A 19,758-nucleotide genomic window follows, 5' to 3' on the forward strand; every position below is an offset into this window, starting at 1 on the left:
CTGGCAGCCTGCCACGTCACCTGCAGGCCACGTGCAGTGAGCTTCGTGAGCTCCCTGCAGGACAGGCGACAATGACATCTTGTCGCAGTTCTGCTAGCTCTGGGGAAGACAGTGACCACAGCGGCCAGGGAGGGGCGCTAATGGCAGGGATCAAGCTCCTGGAGTCCCCAGTGTGCCTTCAGAACTTCCATCTTGGTGATGATTTACCAGAGGAGGCACCTGGGGGCCAGAAGAAAAAGGCAAAGAAAACTACCAAGCCAAAGCTGCAGGAAGCGGTAAGCTACGTGTATGCCCTCCTCCCTGTACCCCCTGAGTCGGCTGCAGGGTCAGCTCACTGTATAAGCCCCGTTGCCCAGCCCAGAGATTACAAAGCAACGTAATGAGGCGCAGAGCTTCGCCTCTGCTTGTAGTAGCAGGAACGTAGCAGGAGGTGCATCAGCCGAGAGGCTGGACAGTGAGGGCGGCCTGGCGGCAGGCATACGGTCATGCCACGATACTGTGGTGTGCTCCTCAGTGGGAAGGGAGAGCGGCCCAGTGTCGGGGGCATCTGCGGTAGCCTCGGTGCCCCTGAATGCTGTTACCGCTGATCACTTAGTTGAGAAGCGGCGGCAGTGTGAGGGGGTTGCCGGGGCTGGGAGTTCCGGTCCTCCCAAAGTCCTATTTTGTGTTGGCACCGCTGTTCAACAAGATCCTGATACTAAGGATCAGCGGTGCCTCACAACAGCTAAGGATCAACGGCGCCTGGTAGCAACCATGAAGCAGCGGAAAATACCAACTGATGATGCGGAGGGCACACATAAAACCAGGGGTGAGGTCGCCTCCAGTTCTGTGGACGAGACTCAGCCCCTTGTGCTTGATGATGCGGAGGTCAAAATGTCACCCCTTGTTGTCACTGGTCCAGCAGGAGTGAATGTGGTGGTGGGTATGGATGAGGAAAACTCTTTGTCTAGTGGTGTGGTTGCTGGTTTGGTGGAGGGTGAGGGGGTTGTGGAGGTGGGTAATTGTGATACTGTTGGTGTGGATGTGGTCACTGGTCCGGTTGCCCCCCGATGGTGGCAGCACCTGTCAGGAGCTTTGCCGTTGTCACCTCCGGGGGAAATAGTGCGTCCTCGTCTCTGGGCTCTGGGGACAGCATGTTGCAATGGCATCTCCTGGAGGTTCTAAAGAAGGGGGAGAGATCACTAATGGTAGAGGCTCGAGAGGTTATTATTATTATTATAAATAAATAATAATAATAATAATCCTTCTGGATAGAGAGGCATGGCCTCGGGGCCTTCCCAGAGCAAAAAGGGGGGGGATATAGTGTGGTCACTCCCAACAGTCGGGCCAGGTAGTGTGCATAGGAATGTGGCCCATCTTCGGTGGAGGGGCAGTAATGCATGTCCTCCAAGGTCTAAGATTGTGGAGCGCCTGCCGAGGATGGGCTTCAAGGCGATTGTCATCTACGCCTTGATACATCCCTGTTCCACGCCTGAGTTTGATGTCAGCTTTGTTTGGCTGGAGGGGCTTGAGCTCTTCTGGTCGAACTATGAGTTGGCAAAAAATGAGCCCGGCTGACGAGACTGTGCCATTCAGGTGGTGTCTTGCCAAAATCAAGTCAAGAAAGTGACCGTGATGACCTGTAACGAGTCGCTTTCTTGTTATGACATCATGACGTGGCTTGGCCGGTATGGAGAGGTAGTGAAGATGCCAAAGAGAAACCGTGACGAGTTCAGTATCTGGTCAGGGGCCTGGACGTTTGTGGTAAGACTTAAGCGTTCAGGTGGTACGGTTGCCCACATACCATCATCTGCCTTCCTGGGTAGGGATCGTATCCTGGTCTTCTACCAGGGGCAACCGAAGCTCTGTTACAGGTGCGGCGACCCCACACACTTCAGTGCAAACTGCACTGTGCAGAAATTTGCTTTGTGTGGGGATATCGGCCATCTTGCTGCATCTTGTGTGTAGATTAGGTGCCACCTGTGTGGTGAATTAGGTCACCCATTCAGCCGTTGTTTTCGCTCCTTCGCTAATGCAGTCGTGACCCTGGTTTGGGAAAGCCGTGAGGCTGATTCTGCTGGGGAAGGGACTAGCAGGGGTGAGGGAGCTGAGGGGCCAAGGAGGAAAAGCAATAAAAAGACGCCTGCCCAGCTGAGGCATCTAGACAAGCGCAGACAGGATAGGGAGCTGGGCGAGGCCGGGGCAGCCCCTGTCCTAGACGCCAGTCTTGCTGCTGAGGCCCCGAGGGATGATGAGTTGGATGAGGAGGTCAGGAGGATCCACAGGGAGGAAAGCACCACGGTCTCCGAATCCTCCCATTATGAAAGTATGGATGAGTATAATAGTAGCTACAGGACAAGCGTAAGCTCGGCACCAAAAAGAAGAGGAAGAAGGGAGATAAAACATCTCCCGCTCTGACCAAGGTACTTAAGGAAGGAAAAATTGACTCCCCTCTGGTTGGTCTTTCTAACCGGTTCCAAGCCCTTGAGAACATCTCTTCCTCTGAGGAGGAAGCTGAGGGTAAGGTTCCGGCTTCGGCGGGGCTTCTGGGAATGTAAGTTCCTTGGAGGGAGGGACTGGCCCAGAGTCCAGAGACGAGGATGATAAAAAGAAAAAACATGTGGAAATGGGATACCTCCATGTCATTAAAGAGTGGGAAGGATTCCTCCTCTGAGGCAGAGGATAAGGGGAGTGGGAAGAAGAAGCCATCTAACTCAATCACCAATGATGGCGGTACCCACTCAGTTGATGCTGGCGTCCATTAATGTCGCCTTTGATTTTCTCAGCCGGGTTGAAGCTGACATTTTCTTTTTGCAAGAGACCAGGCTGCCCAACATGGCATATGTGTTTAAAGCTAAGAGGGAGTGGAGACCAGGGCCCTCCTATTGTTCTCTTGCTGCCGAGCCGTATAGTGGAGTGGCGGTCCTTTTTACCGCGCCGGTGGAATGCCGACGGGTTATTGAGTTAGAAATGGGGAGGTGCCTGATCTTCGATGTCTTCATGAAGGGACAAGAGTTCTAGCTCATTAACATCTATGGTCGCCAATCTAAGTGGGACCGGAAGTGTCTCTTTATGAGGATCAAGCCCTACCTTTTTACAAGTCGGAAGGTTGTCTTTGGAGGGGATTTCAATGCTGTCACAAGGTTCCAGAGACAAGTTGACTTATGATAGCGTCGCCCTTAATAGTATAGCTAGTGAGGCTCCCTGGTGGATGTCCCCATTCAGCACACCCCAGGCCACGAGGGGTTCACCTATCATAGAGGTAACTGTAGGTCCAGAATAGATAGTTTTTATTTAAAGGATGAAGCTGTCTCTTCAGCGGTGTCTGTTGTTGAGGTGGAGTTCTCCAAACACTATTTAAGTTTGTTTTCTCTGAATGTTAGAGACCCTCTGGATGGGAAGAGGCTTTTGGAGGCTCAATTCGTCTCTCTTGGAAGAAGCGGAGATAAGACAGTCCTTTGAGGATTTTCTTCAGAGCCAGGTACCCTTACTGGATCTTTGTAGTAGTAAGTCAGAGTGGTGGGAGATGTTTAAGGAAAGGGTGGTGAGATTCTTCCGCCAGCTCTCGAGCCTCAGGAGTCTGAGCAGGTACCGCCTGTATCAGGGTCTGAGGAGGAAACTCGAGCATCTTGTCTCAACTGGAGGTAGCCGCGAGGAGATCTCCAGAGTGAAATCTTTCCTTATGAGGTGTCAGTACGATAGACACGCATCCTTGGTTTTTGAGAGGGATTACGGGAAGTATTGCTTGCCTGACCCTTACAGAAACTGCAAGATGTCAATGAATAGTAAAGTAGTTACAGGACTGGTCGACACTACGTGGTCCCTGAGGCGATCCAGATCAGGGATCCTGGAGGTTGTCAGATCCTTCTACTCGCACCTCTTGGGGAAGAGGGATCTTGATCTTGATGAGATGTCGGCTTTCCTGGCTGAAGCCGTCCCCGAACCAGGAGTAGACCCCTCTCTTGACATTTTGACCGAAATGATCAGGGAAGAGGAAGTTCAGTTGGCGATTGAAGGGCTTGCCCCCCAAAAAATTGCCTGGTCCAGCTGGCTTAACATCTGAATTCTATAAGACCTTTAAGGACGTTTTGGTTCCCCTATTGACTGAGGTATTCAATGAGTGTCTTTCCTCGGGCACTCTGCCGAAGTCAATGAGGAGGTCTGCTCTGATCATCTTGTCAAAGGGTAAGGACCCATCTTGCATTGAGAATTGGCATCCCATAGCGCTTCTCAATGCAGACAGGAAGGGCAAGTGAAGGATCTTCGCACACCGCATGGACATCTTCTGGCTTACGCTACCTTGGTTCTGAAGGTAATTCGTCGGTGGGGTCTAGGAATGTGGGAGATCAGGACTCTGCCAAGGAAACTCCTTGACAATAGGGTTCTGTTGACCCATTTCCAGAGGCCTCTGGCGCTCAGGGACTGCCCAAATAGGGATCTTGGGGTGGGTTTGCATCTTTTGAATTCTATCAGGATCCCCTCAAAGTTTTGGGACTTGGCTTGGCGCTGCTTCCATGGGAAACTGTGTGTGAGGGACAATCTGAAGTGTAGGAGCTCTGAGGACAGGAATTGTCCTCGGGAGCATTGTGGTACCTTGCTGGAAAGCATGGACCACTTCCTGCTTCATTGTCCCTTCAAGACAGAGGTGGACAACAGGGTGGGCGCCTTCATTGGCTGGTCTCGGCTGGCCGGTCTCTCCTATGCGGAATGGGCCTATGGAGCATTCGGAGACCTTGGTGGTCGGGACCGTTGCACCTTATTTCTAGTTAGCGCAGTGGTTAGGTATCACACGTGGAACGCATGGTGCTTAGTATCGACGCAACGAAAAATCCTCCCAGTGGACGATGTGTTTAGGACCATACTCGGTGACCTGGTGAAGGTGCGCTCTCTGGAGTATGGGAGACTGGGCGCACGGAGGGCCGCGCTCCTCTGGAGGGGCTTTTCTTTTAGTGTGCCCTAGTCTGGTCGTCTCCTTTCCTGGTGGTGGGCTGCTGCTGACACTGTAGATTTTTCTTTTGTTTGATCATTATACAGTGATGTAGGGCTGCAGGTGCCGAACTTGGGATTTGTGATTATTGTGGTGTGTGCTGCTGTAGATTTTGTATATATTGTATATAGAGATATAGATTTGGGTGTAGGTGTTAGGTTTGGTGGTGGGAAAAGGGGGGAGGTGGGATTATCTTGTGGGACTGTGGGACACTGGGTTGTTTGGGGGAAAACTGGCACTGCCTGATCTGGCCTATGGACATTGGGCATGGACGGAGGCATGAGACGCAGGACCAGCTCTCAGGTCAGTGCGGGGGGTTGGGAATGGAGGATAGCTTAGTATTGTATATATTTGTTTAATTTGTGGTTATTTTATTTAAAACTAAAAAAACTAAAAAAAAAAATATATGAATGAAAAAACTAAAAAAAAAAAGAGTTCATGTATATAGGTTTTGTTTGCCATTGTTTATTTTATTTGTTATTATTATTTTGTTTGGTGACCGGACCAGAAGGTCAAAGTAGTTATTATTCTACTATATATACTGTATAATATGTGTGAGAGGAGAGAATGAGCGGCTGGACCAGTGTTCAGTATACTGATTATTTTCTGGCTAATATTTTTGTTTCGTTTCTGTTATTATTATTGTTATGTTTTTCATTTTTATAATAAAAGATCTACAGGATGTAACTCAGGATCAGTAATGTAATGTATGTACACAGTGACTGCACCAGCAGAATAGTGAGTGCAGCTCTGGAGTATAATACAGGATGTAACTCAGGATCAGTAATGTAATGTATGTACACAGTGACTGCACCAGCAGAATAGTGAGTGCAGCTCTGGGATATAATACAGGATGTAACTCAGGATCAGTAATGTAATGTATGTACACAGTGACTGCACCAACAGAATAGTGAGTGCAGCTCTGGAGCATAATATAGGATGTAACTCAGGATCAGTAATGTAATGTGTGTACACAGTGACTGCACCAGCAGAATAGTGAGTGCAGCTCTGGGATATAATACAGGATGTAACTCAGGATCAGTAATGTAATATATGTACACAGTGACTGCACCAGCAGAATAGTGAGTGCAGCTCTGGGGTATAATACAGGATGTAACTCAGGATCAGTAATGTAATGTATGTACACAATGACTCCACCAGCAGAATAGTGAGTGCAGCTCTGATGTAGAATGCAGGATGTAACTCAAAATCAGTAATGTATGTACACAGTGACTGCACCAGCAGAATAGTGAGTGCAGCTCTGGGGTATAATACAGGATGTAACTCAGGATCAGTAATGTAATGTATGTACACAGTGACTGCACCAGCAGAATAGTGAGTGCAGCTCTGGGATATAATACAGGATGTAACTCAGGATCAGTAATGTAATGTATGTACACAATGACTCCACCAGCAGAATAGTGAGTGCAGCTCTGATGTAGAATGCAGGATGTAACTCAAAATCAGTAATGTATGTACACAGTGACTGCACCAGCAGAATAGTGAGTGCAGCTCTGGGGTATAATACAGGATGTAACTCAGGATCAGTAATGTAATGTATGTACACAGTGACTGCACCAGTAGAATAGTGAGTGCAGCTCTGGGATATAATACAGGATGTAACTCAGGATCAGTAATGTAATGTATGTACACAGTGACTGCACCAGCAGAATAGTGAGTGCAGCTCTGGAGGATAATACAGGATGTAACTCTGGATCAGTAATGTATGTACACAGTGACTGCACCAGCAGAATAGTGAGTGCAGCTCTGAGGTAGAATACAGGATGTAACTCAGGATCAGTAATGTAATGTATGTACACAGTGACTGCACCAGCAGAATAGTGAGTGCAGCTCTGGAGTATAATACAGGATGTAACTCATGATCAGTAATGTAATGTATGTACACAATGACTCCACCAGCAGAATAGTGAGTGCAGCTCTGGAGGATAATACAGGATGTAACTCTGGATCAGTAATGTATGTACACAGTGACTGCACCAGCAGAATAGTGAGTGCAGCTCTGAGGTAGAATACAGGATGTAACTCAGGATCAGTAATGTAATGTATGTACACAGTGACTCTACCAGCAGAATAGCGAGTGCAGCTCTGGAGTATAATACAGGATGTAACTCCAGATCAGTAATGTAATGCAAGTACACAGTGACTGCACCAGCAAAATAGACTCTGCTTTTGACACTTTTATTTGTATAGTAGATCCTGCTTAGCAGAAGGCATGGCCACCTATGGTCTGACACATTTATTGTAATTTATAGAAGAACTCCATTGGACGTCTGGAAAAGTCGGGTATGAGCTGGTGATTTACTGGGGATTTTTTACTTTAAAGGAAAGGTACCTTGTTCTTTAGTGCTGTGGCCCCCGGATCTGTGTGTAATGCCCCCCATGTAACCACATAGTAGTCATCTGTAGGTCTCTTTCATGTATGCTATCCTTTTCACGTGAATTAAAACAAGACTCTGTTGTCCGTGTGAAGACATCTCCACACTTTATGAGCAGAAAAGACCCCGCCATGAAGAAAAACGACCTGACGATCGGATAACTGGATGCAGATTGTCACGGGTTAACAGAAAGCACATGGCCGAGGCTCCAGAAATCTGATTTGATCCAGTATTTGCTGATGTCAACAAGTCTGGGGAGATCCAACGAAAACGAATATCGGCCCTTATATATCATTTAGGTTTTTGTGAATTGTGATTAACCAACATATTACTTCATATAGCGGTCAGAACCCTGTTCTGATACCGAGCTCCAAACCCTCTGCTTAGACATAGAGAAAAAGGGGTTGTCCGATAATAAAAATGTATCACCTGTTCAGGATAAGTTTGCTTTTGAGGGGTCTGATCACTAGAAGAGGGGTCCTGTATACCTATCTGAATTGAGACGATATAGTAGTTATCACCTATACTAGGTAGTTACCCCTAAAAGAGGGAAATTGGCCAATTTTGGGGGGATTTTATGTTATTCCTGTTGGTCCCTTGCATTTTCTGGTATCAGAGGTCCTGAAAGCCACAAGTGGTCAAGAGACGTCCTGGAAGCCGCAGATGGACATGTAGCAGAGGTCGTAGAAGGCCGGTAACAGACAAGAGGCCCTGGAAGCTGAAAGTGGATATGGGACATCCTGAAGCCATAAGCGAACACATAGTAGAGGTCCTGGAATCCTCAAGCGGTAAAGAGACATCCTGGGAGCCACAGAGGGCACATAGCAGAAGTGGTGAAAGACTGGTAGCACAGGTCCTGGAAGCCGAAAGTGGTGAAGAGACATCCTGGAAACTGCAGTTTGACATGTACCAGAGGTTTTGGTAGACTAGGAACGGGTTTCAGAGGTTCTGGAAGCCGCAAGCTGACAGGAGTCGTCCTGGAAGCCGCAGAAGGACATGTAGCAGAGGCCCTGGAAAGCCGGTAACAGACAGCAGAGGCCCTAGAAGCTGAAAGTGGACATGGTACATCCTGAAGCCTTAAGCAAATACATAGCAGAGATCCTGGAATCCTCAAGAGGTAAAGAGACATCCTGGGAGTCACAGAGGGCACTGTTGTGATCCGATTTTTGGCTCCCCTGGTGGTGGCTGGTGGTACTGGAGACTTATGTGTGCTTTTCTGCCTCAGCTCACCTGCTTCCATCAGTTTTGGGAGTTCCCTATTTAGCCTTGCTCTCCAGTCACTTCCTTGCCGGTCATCATTGTAACCTGAGTCATTCAGTTGCATGTTCCTGCTACTAGTCTGCTGATCAGCTAAGTGGACTCTTGTCCTTATTGTTTTGTTTTTCTTGTCCAGTTTTCAGTTTTGTCATTTCCTGTTACTGGAAGCTCTTGTGGACTGAAATTGCCACTCCTGTGTCATGAGTTGACACAGGAGTCTTAAAGTAATTTCAGGATGGGTTTTTTGAAAGGGTTTTTCAGCTGACCGTGAAGTCCTCTTTTGTATCCTTCCTCTATCTAGTAAGTGGACCTCGCTTTGCTAAATCTACCTTCATACTGTGTATGTCTTTTCCTCTGAACTCACCGTTAATATACGTGGGGGCTACTATCATCTTTGGGGAATTTCTCTAGAGGTAAGCCAGGTCTGTTCCTTCCTCTTCCAGGCGTAGTTAGTTCTCCGGCTGGCGCATGGCATCTAGGCAGCCGTAGGAATGCTTCCTGGCTACTGTTAGTTGTGTGGTAGATTTAGGTCACGGTCAGCTTGAGTTTCCATCACCCGAGAGCTAGTCTGTTATTTTTGTGTTTCTGATGTTCCCATGCCATTGGGGAATCATGACAGCATGACCGGCCGCTGTTAAAGTAATTGGCAGAAGAAAGGAGAGTAAAAGAAGTCTGTAGATTTTTTTTTTTTTTTCTTCTCATGTTTGCTACTTAGTTGGCTCAGTTGTATTTCTGCTCTATTTACAGCCTTGCCTTTCTCTCCTTCTAATCCTTGAATGGCTCTGATCTCTCCGGTTTAAGGATGGACCCTCAGAGTTTGGCTGCAGGTTTAAATAATCTTGCTACGAAGGTTCAGAATTTACAAGATTATGTTATACGTACTCCTATTTCTGAACCTAAGATTCCTACACCAGAGGTATTTTCCGGAGATAGATCTCGGTTTCTGAATTTCAAATGTAATTGTAAATTATTCCTTTCTCTCAGACCTCACTCCTCTGGAGATCCTGTTCAGCAGGTTAAGATTGTGATTTCTTTGCTGCGAGGTGACCCTCAGAATTGGGCATTTTCATTGACACCAGGGGATCCTGCGTTGCTCAATGTGGATGCGTTTTTTCTGGCTTTAGGGTTGCTGTATGAGGAACCTAATTTGGAGATTCAAGCTGAAAAAGCTTTAATAGCCCTGTCTCAAGGGCAAGATGAAGCTGAGATATACTGCCAGGGATTTCGTAAATGGTCTGTGCTTACTCAGTGGAATGAGTGTGCCCTGGCGGCAAGTTTCAGAGAGGGCCTTTCTGATGCCGTTAAGGATGTCATGGTGGGGTTTCCTACGCCCACAGGTCTGAATGAGTCCATGACAATGGCGATTCAGATTGATCGGCGTTTGCGGGAGCGCAAACCCGTGCACCATTTGGCGGTATCTTCTGAAGGGACGCCAGAGAAAATGCAATGTGACAGAATTCTGTCAAGAAGCGAGCGGCAGAATTATAGGCGCAAAAATGGCTTGTGCTTCTACTGTGGTGATTCCGCGCATGTTATATCAGCATGCTCTAAACGTACTAGGAAGGTTGACAAGTCTGTTTCTATTGGCACTTTACAGTCTAAATTTCTTCTGTCTGTAACTCTGATTTGTTCATTATCAGTTATTACCGTGGATGCCTATGTGGACTCTGGCGCCGCTCTGAGTCTTATGGACTGGTCCTTTGCCAGGCGCTGTGGGTTTGATTTGGAGCCTCTGGAAGTTCCTATACCTCTGAAGGGTATAGATTCTACACCTCTGGCTTGTAATAGACCACAGTTCTGGACGCAAGTGACTATGCGTATGACTCCAGACCATCAGGAGATGATTCGCTTCCTCGTGTTGCATAATTTACATGATGTGTTAGTGCTTGGATTACCATGGTTACAATCTCATAACCCAGTACTGGACTGGAAAACTATGTCTGTGTTAAGCTGGGGATGTCGGGGGGCTCATGGGGACATACCTTTGGGTTCTATCTCGTCATCTATTCCCTCTGAGATTCCGGCATTTTTGTCGGATTTTGGGGATATTTTTGAAGAGCCTAAAATTGGTTCTTTCCCTCCCCACAGAGAGTGTGATTGCGCCATAGATCTGATTCCAGGCAGTAAATTTCCAAAGGGTCGTTTGTTTAACCTATCTGTACCTGAGCATGCTGCCATGCGAGAATATGTTAAGGAGTCCCTGGAAAAGGGACATATTCGTCCTTCTTCATCACCTTTAGGAGCTGGGTTTTTCTTTGTCTCTAAAAAGGATGGCTCGCTGAGGCCTTGTATTGATTATCGACTCCTGAATAAAATTACTGTCAAATATCAGTATCCGTTGCCGCTGCTTACTGATTTGTTTGCTCGCATAAGGGGGGCTAAGTGGTTCTCCAAGATTGATCTCCGTGGGGCGTATAATTTGGTGCGAATTAAGCAAGGGGATGAGTGGAAAACCGCATTTAATACGCCTGAGGGCCACTTTGAGTATTTAGTAATGCCTTTCGGCCTTTCTAATGCGCCTTCAGTTTTTCAGTTCTTTATGCATGATATTTTCCGTGAATATCTGGATAAATGTATGATTGTGTATTTGGACGATATTTTGATTTTTTCTGATGACTGGGAGTCTCATGTTCAGCAGGTCAGGAGGGTTTTTCAGGTCTTGCGGGAGAATTCTCTGTGTGTAAAGGGTTCTAAGTGTGTTTTTGGGGTTCAAAATATTTCCTTTTTGGGGTACATTTTTTCCCCTTCTTCTGTTGAGATGGACCCTGTCAAGGTTCGGGCTATTTGTGACTGGACGCAGCGTACTTCTCTAAAGGGTCTTCAGAAGTTCTTGGGCTTTGCTAATTTTTATCGTCGATTTATAACTGTTTTTTCTGGTGTTGCTAAGCCTCTTACGGATTTGACTAAGAAGGGTGCTGATGTTGCCAATTGGTCCTCTGCCGCTGTGGAGGCCTTTCGGGAACTTAAGCGCCGCTTTTCGTCTGCCCCTGTGTTGCGCCAGCCCGATGTCTCTCTCCCCTTTCAGGTTGAGGTCGATGCTTCCGAGATCGGAGCGGGGGCGGTTTTGTCGCAGAAAAGCTCCGATTGCTCAGTGATGAGACCTTGTGCGTTCTTTTCTCGAAAATTTTCTGCCGCCGAAAGAAATTATGATGTCGGTAATCGGGAGCTTTTGGCCATGAAGTGGGCATTTGAGGAGTGGCGTCATTGGCTTGAGGGTGCTAGACATCAGGTGGTGGTTTTGACTGATCACAAGAATCTGATTTATCTTGAGTCTGCCAGGCGCCTGAATCCTAGACAGGCGCGCTGGTCGTTGTTTTTCTCTCGGTTTAATTTTGTGGTCTCATATCTGCCAGGTTCTAAGAATGTGAAGGCGGATGCCCTTTCTAGGAGTTTTGAGCCTGATTCCCCTGGTGATTCGGAACCTACAGGTATCCTTAAGGATGGGGTGATATTATCCGCTATTTCCCCAGATCTGCGACGTGCTTTGCAAGAGTTTCAGGCGGATAAACCTGATCGCTGTCCACCTGGTAGACTGTTTGTTCCTGATGATTGGACCAGTAGAGTCATCTCGGAGGTGCATTCTTCTACGCTGGCGGGTCATCCTGGAATTTTTGGTACCAGGGATTTGGTGGCTAGATCCTTCTGGTGGCCATCTCTGTCTTGAGATGTGCGTGTTTTTGTGCAGTCTTGTGATGTGTGTGCTCGGGCCAAGCCTTGTTGTTCTAGGGCTAGCGGGTTGTTGTTGCCCTTGCCTATTCCGAAGAGGCCTTGGACGCACATCTCGATGGACTTTATTTCTGATCTTCCTGTCTCTCAGAGGATGTCTGTTATCTGGGTGGTGTGTGACCGTTTTTCTAAGATGGTTCATTTGGTGCCATTGCCGAAGTTGCCTTCCTCGTCTGAGTTGGTTCCTTTGTTTTTTCAAAATGTGGTTCGCTTGCATGGTATTCCTGAAAATATCGTTTCTGATAGGGGTACCCAGTTCGTTTCTAGATTTTGGCGGGCGTTCTGTGCCAGGTTGGGCATTGATTTGTCTTTTTCGTCTGCCTTCCATCCTCAGACTAATGGCCAGACGGAGCGAACTAATCAAACTTTGGAGACGTATTTGAGGTGTTTTGTGTCTGCGGATCAGGATGGTTGGGTTGCCTTTTTGCCGTTGGCGGAGTTTGCTCTTAATAATCGGGCCAGTTCTGCCACTTTGGTTTCCCCTTTCTTTTGCAATTCGGGGTTTCATCCCCGTTTTTCTTCTGGTCAGGTGGAGTCTTCGGATTGTCCTGGAGTAGATGCTGTGGTGGATCGGTTGTATCGGATTTGGGAACAAGTGGTGGACAATTTGAATTTGTCCCAGGAGAGGACTCAGCGGTTTGCTAACCGCCAGCGTCGGGTTGGTCCTCGCCTTCGTGTTGGGGACTTGGTGTGGTTGTCTTCCCGTTTTGTCCCAATGAGGGTTTCTTCTCCTAAATTTAAGCCTCGGTTCATCGGTCCCTATAGGATTTTGGAGATTATTAACCCTGTTTCCTTTCGTTTGGACCTTCCGGCATCTTTCGCTATCCATAATGTGTTCCATCGGTCGTTGTTGCGGAGATACGAGGTGCCGGTGGTTCCTTCTGCTGGGCCTCCTGCTCCTGTGCTGGTTGAGGGTGAATTGGAGTACGTTATAGAGAAGATCTTGGACTCCCGTATTTCCAGGCGGAGACTCCAGTACCTGGTTAAATGGAAGGGCTATGGTCAGGAAGATAATTCTTGGGTAACTGCCTCTGATGTTCATGCCTCGGATTTGGTTCGTGCCTTTCATAGGGCTCATCCAGGTCGCCCTGGCGGTTCTTGTGAGGGTTCGGTGCCCCCTCCTTAAGGGGGGGGTACTGTTGTGATCCGCTTTTTGGCTCCCCTGGTGGTGGCTGGTGGTACTGGAGACTTATGTGTGCTTTTCTGCCTCAGCTCACCTGCTTCCATCAGTTTTGGGAGTTCCCTATTTAGCCTTGCTCTCCAGTCACTTCCTTGCCGGTCATCATTGTAACCTGAGTCATTCAGTTGCATGTTCCTGCTACTAGTCTGCTGATCAGCTAAGTGGACTCTTGTCCTTATTGTTTTGTTTTTCTTGTCCAGTTTTCAGTTTTGTCATTTCCTGTTACTGGAAGCTCTTGTGGACTGAAATTGCCACTCCTGTGTCATGAGTTGACACAGGAGTCTTAAAGTAATTTCAGGATGGGTTTTTTGAAAGGGTTTTTCAGCTGACCGTGAAGTCCTCTTTTGTATCCTTCCTCTATCTAGTAAGTGGACCTCGCTTTGCTAAATCTACCTTCATACTGTGTATGTCTTTTCCTCTGAACTCACCGTTAATATACGTGGGGGCTACTATCATCTTTGGGGAATTTCTCTAATGGTAAGCCAGGTCTGTTCCTTCCTCTTCCAGGCGTAGTTAGTTCTCCGGCTGGCGCATGGCATCTAGGCAGCCGTAGGAATGCTTCCTGGCTACTGTTAGTTGTGTGGTAGATTTAGGTCACGGTCAGCTTGAGTTTCCATCACCCGAGAGCTAGTCTGTTATTTTTTGTGTTTCTGATGTTCCCATGCCATTGGGGAATCATGACAGGGCACATAGCAGAGGTCCTGAAAGACTGGTAACTGGTAGCAGAGGTCCTGGAAGCCACAAGTGGTCAGGCGACGTCCTGGAAACCACAGTTTGACACGTACAGACGTTTTGGAAGATCGGGAACAGGTTTCAGAAGTTCTGGAAGCCGCAAGCAGATAGGAGACATCCTGCAACTGCATTCGAATACGTAGCAGAGATCCTGGAAATTGCAGACAGGCAGCAGAGGTCCTGGAAGCTGCAAGTGGATAGGAGACTTCCTAGAAGCCGCATATGGACCTTTAGCAGAGGTCCTGGAAGACGAGCCTGGACTCCGGACAGTTGTGTAACATTCATATTGTCCAACTGCTGTGACATTATCACATTAAATAGCTAGAAAGGACTCCCTCTGTCATCTGCCAAAGACAAGGCATAATAATAGGCCACCTCTCAGTTTTACATTGACAGGTGTAATAAACTGCTATTTAGAAGAATTATCGGACTATAAATCAAAATTTAAGAAAGTTAAAATGTTTCACACCTACCCTTCAAAAAACAAAACAAAACAATGTAACATATTCATACAATCAGAGTGTTGCATGATAAAGTTATGTCATTAAGAAAAAAAGACATTAAGGGGTTATATTCAGCGCAGTATAGTGCTCGCCCACTCCCCCCTCCAGAAAGCACAGACATCATGATTTCCAGTCGGCCTGTCATGTTTCTTATTTATTCCAACATCTTGAAAATATAACTTTGTATCCAGTTAATATGACAAATATTATTTCTATGTTCACAGGGAAGAAAGAAAAAAAAACAACAAATTCAATTAAAGCCGCCCTGTGTCTGCGTCCTGTAATCGATGCAGACCCTGACACTGTGTACTTTATGGGGGGCTGAGTGAGTAAGTGAGGGGTGTTATAACCTAAACCTTCACTTTCTCCTGCCGTCCTAAGCGTTGACTTTCAAGGTCAGTTTATTTTCGGAGAGATCTTTACATATTGCGAGAAGACGCCTTGCGTAGTACGTAGGCCTGCTACAATTATAAGGGGCAAGGGTGGGGCCCCCCAAATTGCGGGTGGTCGGTCAAGGCAAGATAATTGTTTGTGGCTCGATGTGAAATCACAATAGGCGTCTGTTTCTGTTCTCCGTTTTTCACGGCCGCCTGTAAAGTCATAACACCACCAGATGAGTAAACTATTTATGGTAAGAAGCTGCGCCAACCCCTCCTGGCAGCCAGTGCTGCGACCCGGACATAATTATATTGCTATAAAATTAAGAGCTCCGCTTGAGGAGTGTCAGGAAAATGACTTATGGCCCCTTGTGATATATAGCATATATACCTCTGAATGTTAGCAGATTCATGTATAAAAGGCGCTCCCCCTAGTGGTGTCTGCAGACAGAATGTTATCATGTATCTCTGTATACAGGGAGCTCCCCCTAGTGGTGGCTGCAGACAGGATCTTATCATGTATCTCTGTATACAGGGAGCTCCCCCTAGTGGTGACTGCAGACAGGATCTTATCATGTATCTCTGTATACAGGGAGCTCCCCCTAGTGGTGTCTGCAGACAGAATGTTATCATGTATCTCTGTATACAGGGAGCTCCCCCTAGTGGTGACTGCAGACAGGATCTTATCATGTATCTCTGTATACAGGGAGCTCCCCCTATTGGTGTCTGCAGACAGAATCTTATCATGTATCTCTGTATACAGGGAGCTCCCCCTAGTGGTGGCTGTAGACAGAATGTTATCATGTATCTCTATATACAGGGAGCTCCCCCTATTGGTGTCTGCAGACAGAATCTTATCATGTATCTCTGTATACAGGGAGCTCCCCCTAGTGGTGACTGCAGACAGAATCCTATCATGTATCTCTGTTTACAGGGAGCTTCCCCTAGTGGTAACTGCAGACAGAATCTTATCATGTATCTCTGTATACAGGGAGCTCCCCCTAGTGGTGGCTGCAGACAGGATCTTATCATGTATCTCTGTATACAGGGAGCTCCCCCTAGTGGTGTCTGCAGACAGGATCTTATCATGTATCTCTGTATACAGGGAGCTCCCCTAGTGGAGGCTGCAGACAGGATCTTATCATGTATCTCTGTATACAGGGAGCTCCCCCTAGTGGTGACTGCAGACAGAATCTTATCATGTATCTCTGTATACAGGGAGCTCCCCCTAGTGGTGACTGCAGACAGAATCTTATGTATCTCTTTATACAGGGATCTCCCCCTAGTGGTGGCTGCAGACAGAATCTTATCATGTATCTCTGTATACAGGGAGCTCCCCCTAGTGGTGGCTGCAGACAGGCTCTTATCATGTATCTCTGTATACAGGGAGCTCCCCCTAGTGGTGACTGCAGACAGGATCTCATCATGTATCTGTATACAGGGAGCTCCCCTAGTGGTGGCTGCAGACAGAATCTTATCATGTATCTCTGTATACAGGGAGCTCCCCCTAGTGGTGGCTGCAGACAGGATCTTATCATGTATCTCTGTATACAGGGAGCTCCCCCTAGTGGTGGCTGCAGACAGGATCTTATCATGTATCTCTGTATACAGGGAGCTCCCCCTAGTGGTGTCTGCAGACAGGATCTTATCATGTATTTCTATATACAGGGCGCTCCCCCTAGTGACTGCAGACAGGATCTTATAATGTATCTCTGTATACAGGGAGCTCCCCCTAGTGGTGACTGCAGACGGGATCTTATCATGTATCTCTGTATGCAGGGAGCTCCCCCTAGTGGTGGCTGCAGACAGGATCTTATCATGTATCTCTGTATACAGGGAGCTCTCCCTAGTGGTGACTGCAGACGGGATCTTATCATGTATCTCTGTATACAGGGAGCTCCCCCTAGTGGTGACTGCAGACAGGATCTTATCATGTATTTCTATATACAGGGAGCTCCCCCTAGTGGTGGCTGCAGACAGGATCTTATCATGTATCTCTGTATACAGGGAGCTCCCCCTAGTGGTGGCTGCAGACAGGATCTTATCATGTATCTCTGTATACAGGGAGCTCCCCCTAGTGGTGGCTGCAGACAGGATCTTATCATGTATCTCTGTATACAGGGAGCTCCCCCTAGTGGTGGCTGCAGACAGGATCTTATCATTTGTCTCTGTATACAGGGAGCTCCCCCTAGTGGTGGCTGCAGACAGGATCTTATCATGTATCTCTGTAGTCAGTGGACGTTCACCCTCTATTCTGCAGAGATTGCATCTTGCAATGAAGGTGTACAGCAGAATAACTGTAGGACTCGTGTAGCAAGCCAAAGGAGCACAACCCTCACCAGAGCCGCCAGTCAATGTCAGACTTCGATGTAAGGACACAATAATATTATGTTTTCTTTCTTTGCTCCCAGAAGAACATTGCCCTCGGATATGTGTCCCCTCTGAATAACGACCATTCTTGTGCAGCAGGTCTGGAGCTACGAAGGTCAATAGAGCAGCATATACAATAACACTACTACTCTCATGGTGCTCAGCTCATACAGGATGATCGTAGTCGGGACCGTGGGATATATAGATAAATGTGGAAACAATTTAGGAGGTCAGATATGAGTGCACTCTGAGGGGCTGCACAAAGGAAAGGAGGCATCAAACCTGAGACTTTTGGAAAATGTCTCATATTCGTCAATATTATTTCAGCTTTTTATGTTCAGTAGTTTCCGTCCCTGATTCTGGGATGTCAGCTCTGTTCTAGAGTGTTTAATATTTAATATCAAGGGGCTGATAGAAATATCGTTGATACTGGAGGCGCCCATGCCCATTAGAAGCAAGTCATCCAAACCTGGCTATTTCAATGAGACCAGATGACTATTGTTAAAGGGCGACCTCCTGACTTTCCCTCAACAGAGTGCAGCAAGGGAGAAGAGAATCGGGGGGTCTGAATTCAGGGGTCTGATCGTTTTGCTGTATAGCCAGATAAACTCTTTGCAGACTCCTTTTATTCTGCTCTCATCATAGAGAAGATAGGAAATCTAGGAGATCTAGGGCAGTAATGGGTTAGTATCTAATATCCCTGGAGATCTAGGATGGTTATGGGTTAGTATCTAATATCCCTGGAGATCTAGGATGGTTATGGGTTAGTATCTAATATCCCTGGAGATCTAGGATGGTTGTTGGTTAGTATCTATTATCCCTGGAGATCTAGGGTGGTTATGGGTTAGTATCTAATATCCCTGGAGATCTAGGATGGTTATGGGTTAGTATCTAATATCCCTGGAGATCTAGGATGGTTATGGGTTAGTATCTAATATCCCTGGAGATCTAGGATGGTTGTTGGTTAGTATCTATTATCCCTGGAGATCTAGGGTGGTTATGGGTTAGTATCTAATATCCCTGGAGATCTAGGATGGTTATGGGTTAGTATCTAATATCCCTGGAGATCTAGGATGGTTATGGGTTAGTATCTAATATCCCTGGAGATCTAGGATGGTTGTTGGTTAGTATCTATTATCCCTGGAGATCTAGGGTGGTTATGGGTTAGTATCTAATATCCCTGGAGATCTAGGATGGTTATGGGTTAGTATCTAATATCCCTGGAGATCTAGGATGGTTATGGGTTAGTATCTAATATCCCTGGAGATCTAGGATGGTTGTTGGTTAGTATCTATTATCCCTGGAGATCTAGGGTGGTTATGGGTTAGTATATAATATACCTGGGGATCTAGGGTGGTTATGGGTTAGTATATAATATACCTGGGGATCTAGGGTGGTTATGGGTTAATATCTAATATCCCTGGAGATCTAGGATGGTTGTTGGTTAGTATCTATTATCCCTGGAGATATATCCCTGGAGATCTAGGATGGTTATGGGTTAGGCTACTTTCACACTAGCGTTTTTCGGCGGACATCGCAATGCGTTGTTTAGGAGAAAAAACGCATCCTGCAAAGTTGTCTGCAGGATGCGTTTTTTCCCCATAGACTTACATTTCCGACGCATTGCGACGTATCGCCACACGTCGCAACCGTCGCCACACGTTGTGCCGAAACTCCGCCCCCTGCTCCCCGGCCCTTGTAATGGGGCAGCGGAAGCGTCCTAAGACTGCTTCCGCTGCCCACGTCGGGCATTTGCACAGTATGCGTCGGTACGTCGGGCCGACCCAGCGTGACGGCCCCGTACCGACGCTAGTGTGAAAGCAGCCTTAGTATCTAATATCCCTGGAGATTTAGGGTGGTTATGGGTTAGTATCTAATATCCCTGGAGATGTAGGATGGTTGTTGGTTAGTATCTAATATCCCTAGAGATCTAGGGTGGTTATGGGTTAGTATCTAATATCCCTGGAGATCTAGGGTGGTTATGGGTTAGTATCTAATATCCCTGGAGATCTAGGGTGGTTATGGGTTAGTATCTAATATCCCTGGAGATCTTAGGTGGTTATGGGTTAGTATCTAATATCCCTGGAGATCTAGAGTGGCTGTGGGTTAGAATGGTTAATATCTACCTAATATCACTGGAGGTCTAGGATAGTAAAAAGTTAAAATGTAATATTTCTGGTGGCCGAGGTTTTAATATCCCTGTAGGGACAGGCTGGTAATGGGCAGGTTTTAATATCCATGGAGGGCCATG

At 47.0% G+C, this 19,758-nt stretch overlaps 1 protein-coding gene across 3 annotated transcripts in view; it reads left to right on the plus strand.

Moving 5' to 3' along the window:
* The window catches only part of CRPPA (CDP-L-ribitol pyrophosphorylase A), a 212,472-nt gene that overhangs the window by 190,919 nt on the left and 1,795 nt on the right, over positions 1–19,758 (plus strand). The gene's annotated exons all lie outside the window — the stretch shown is intronic.

This window comes from Ranitomeya variabilis, chromosome 6, assembly GCF_051348905.1.
Source record: "Ranitomeya variabilis isolate aRanVar5 chromosome 6, aRanVar5.hap1, whole genome shotgun sequence".
NCBI lineage: Eukaryota > Metazoa > Chordata > Amphibia > Anura > Dendrobatidae > Ranitomeya > Ranitomeya variabilis.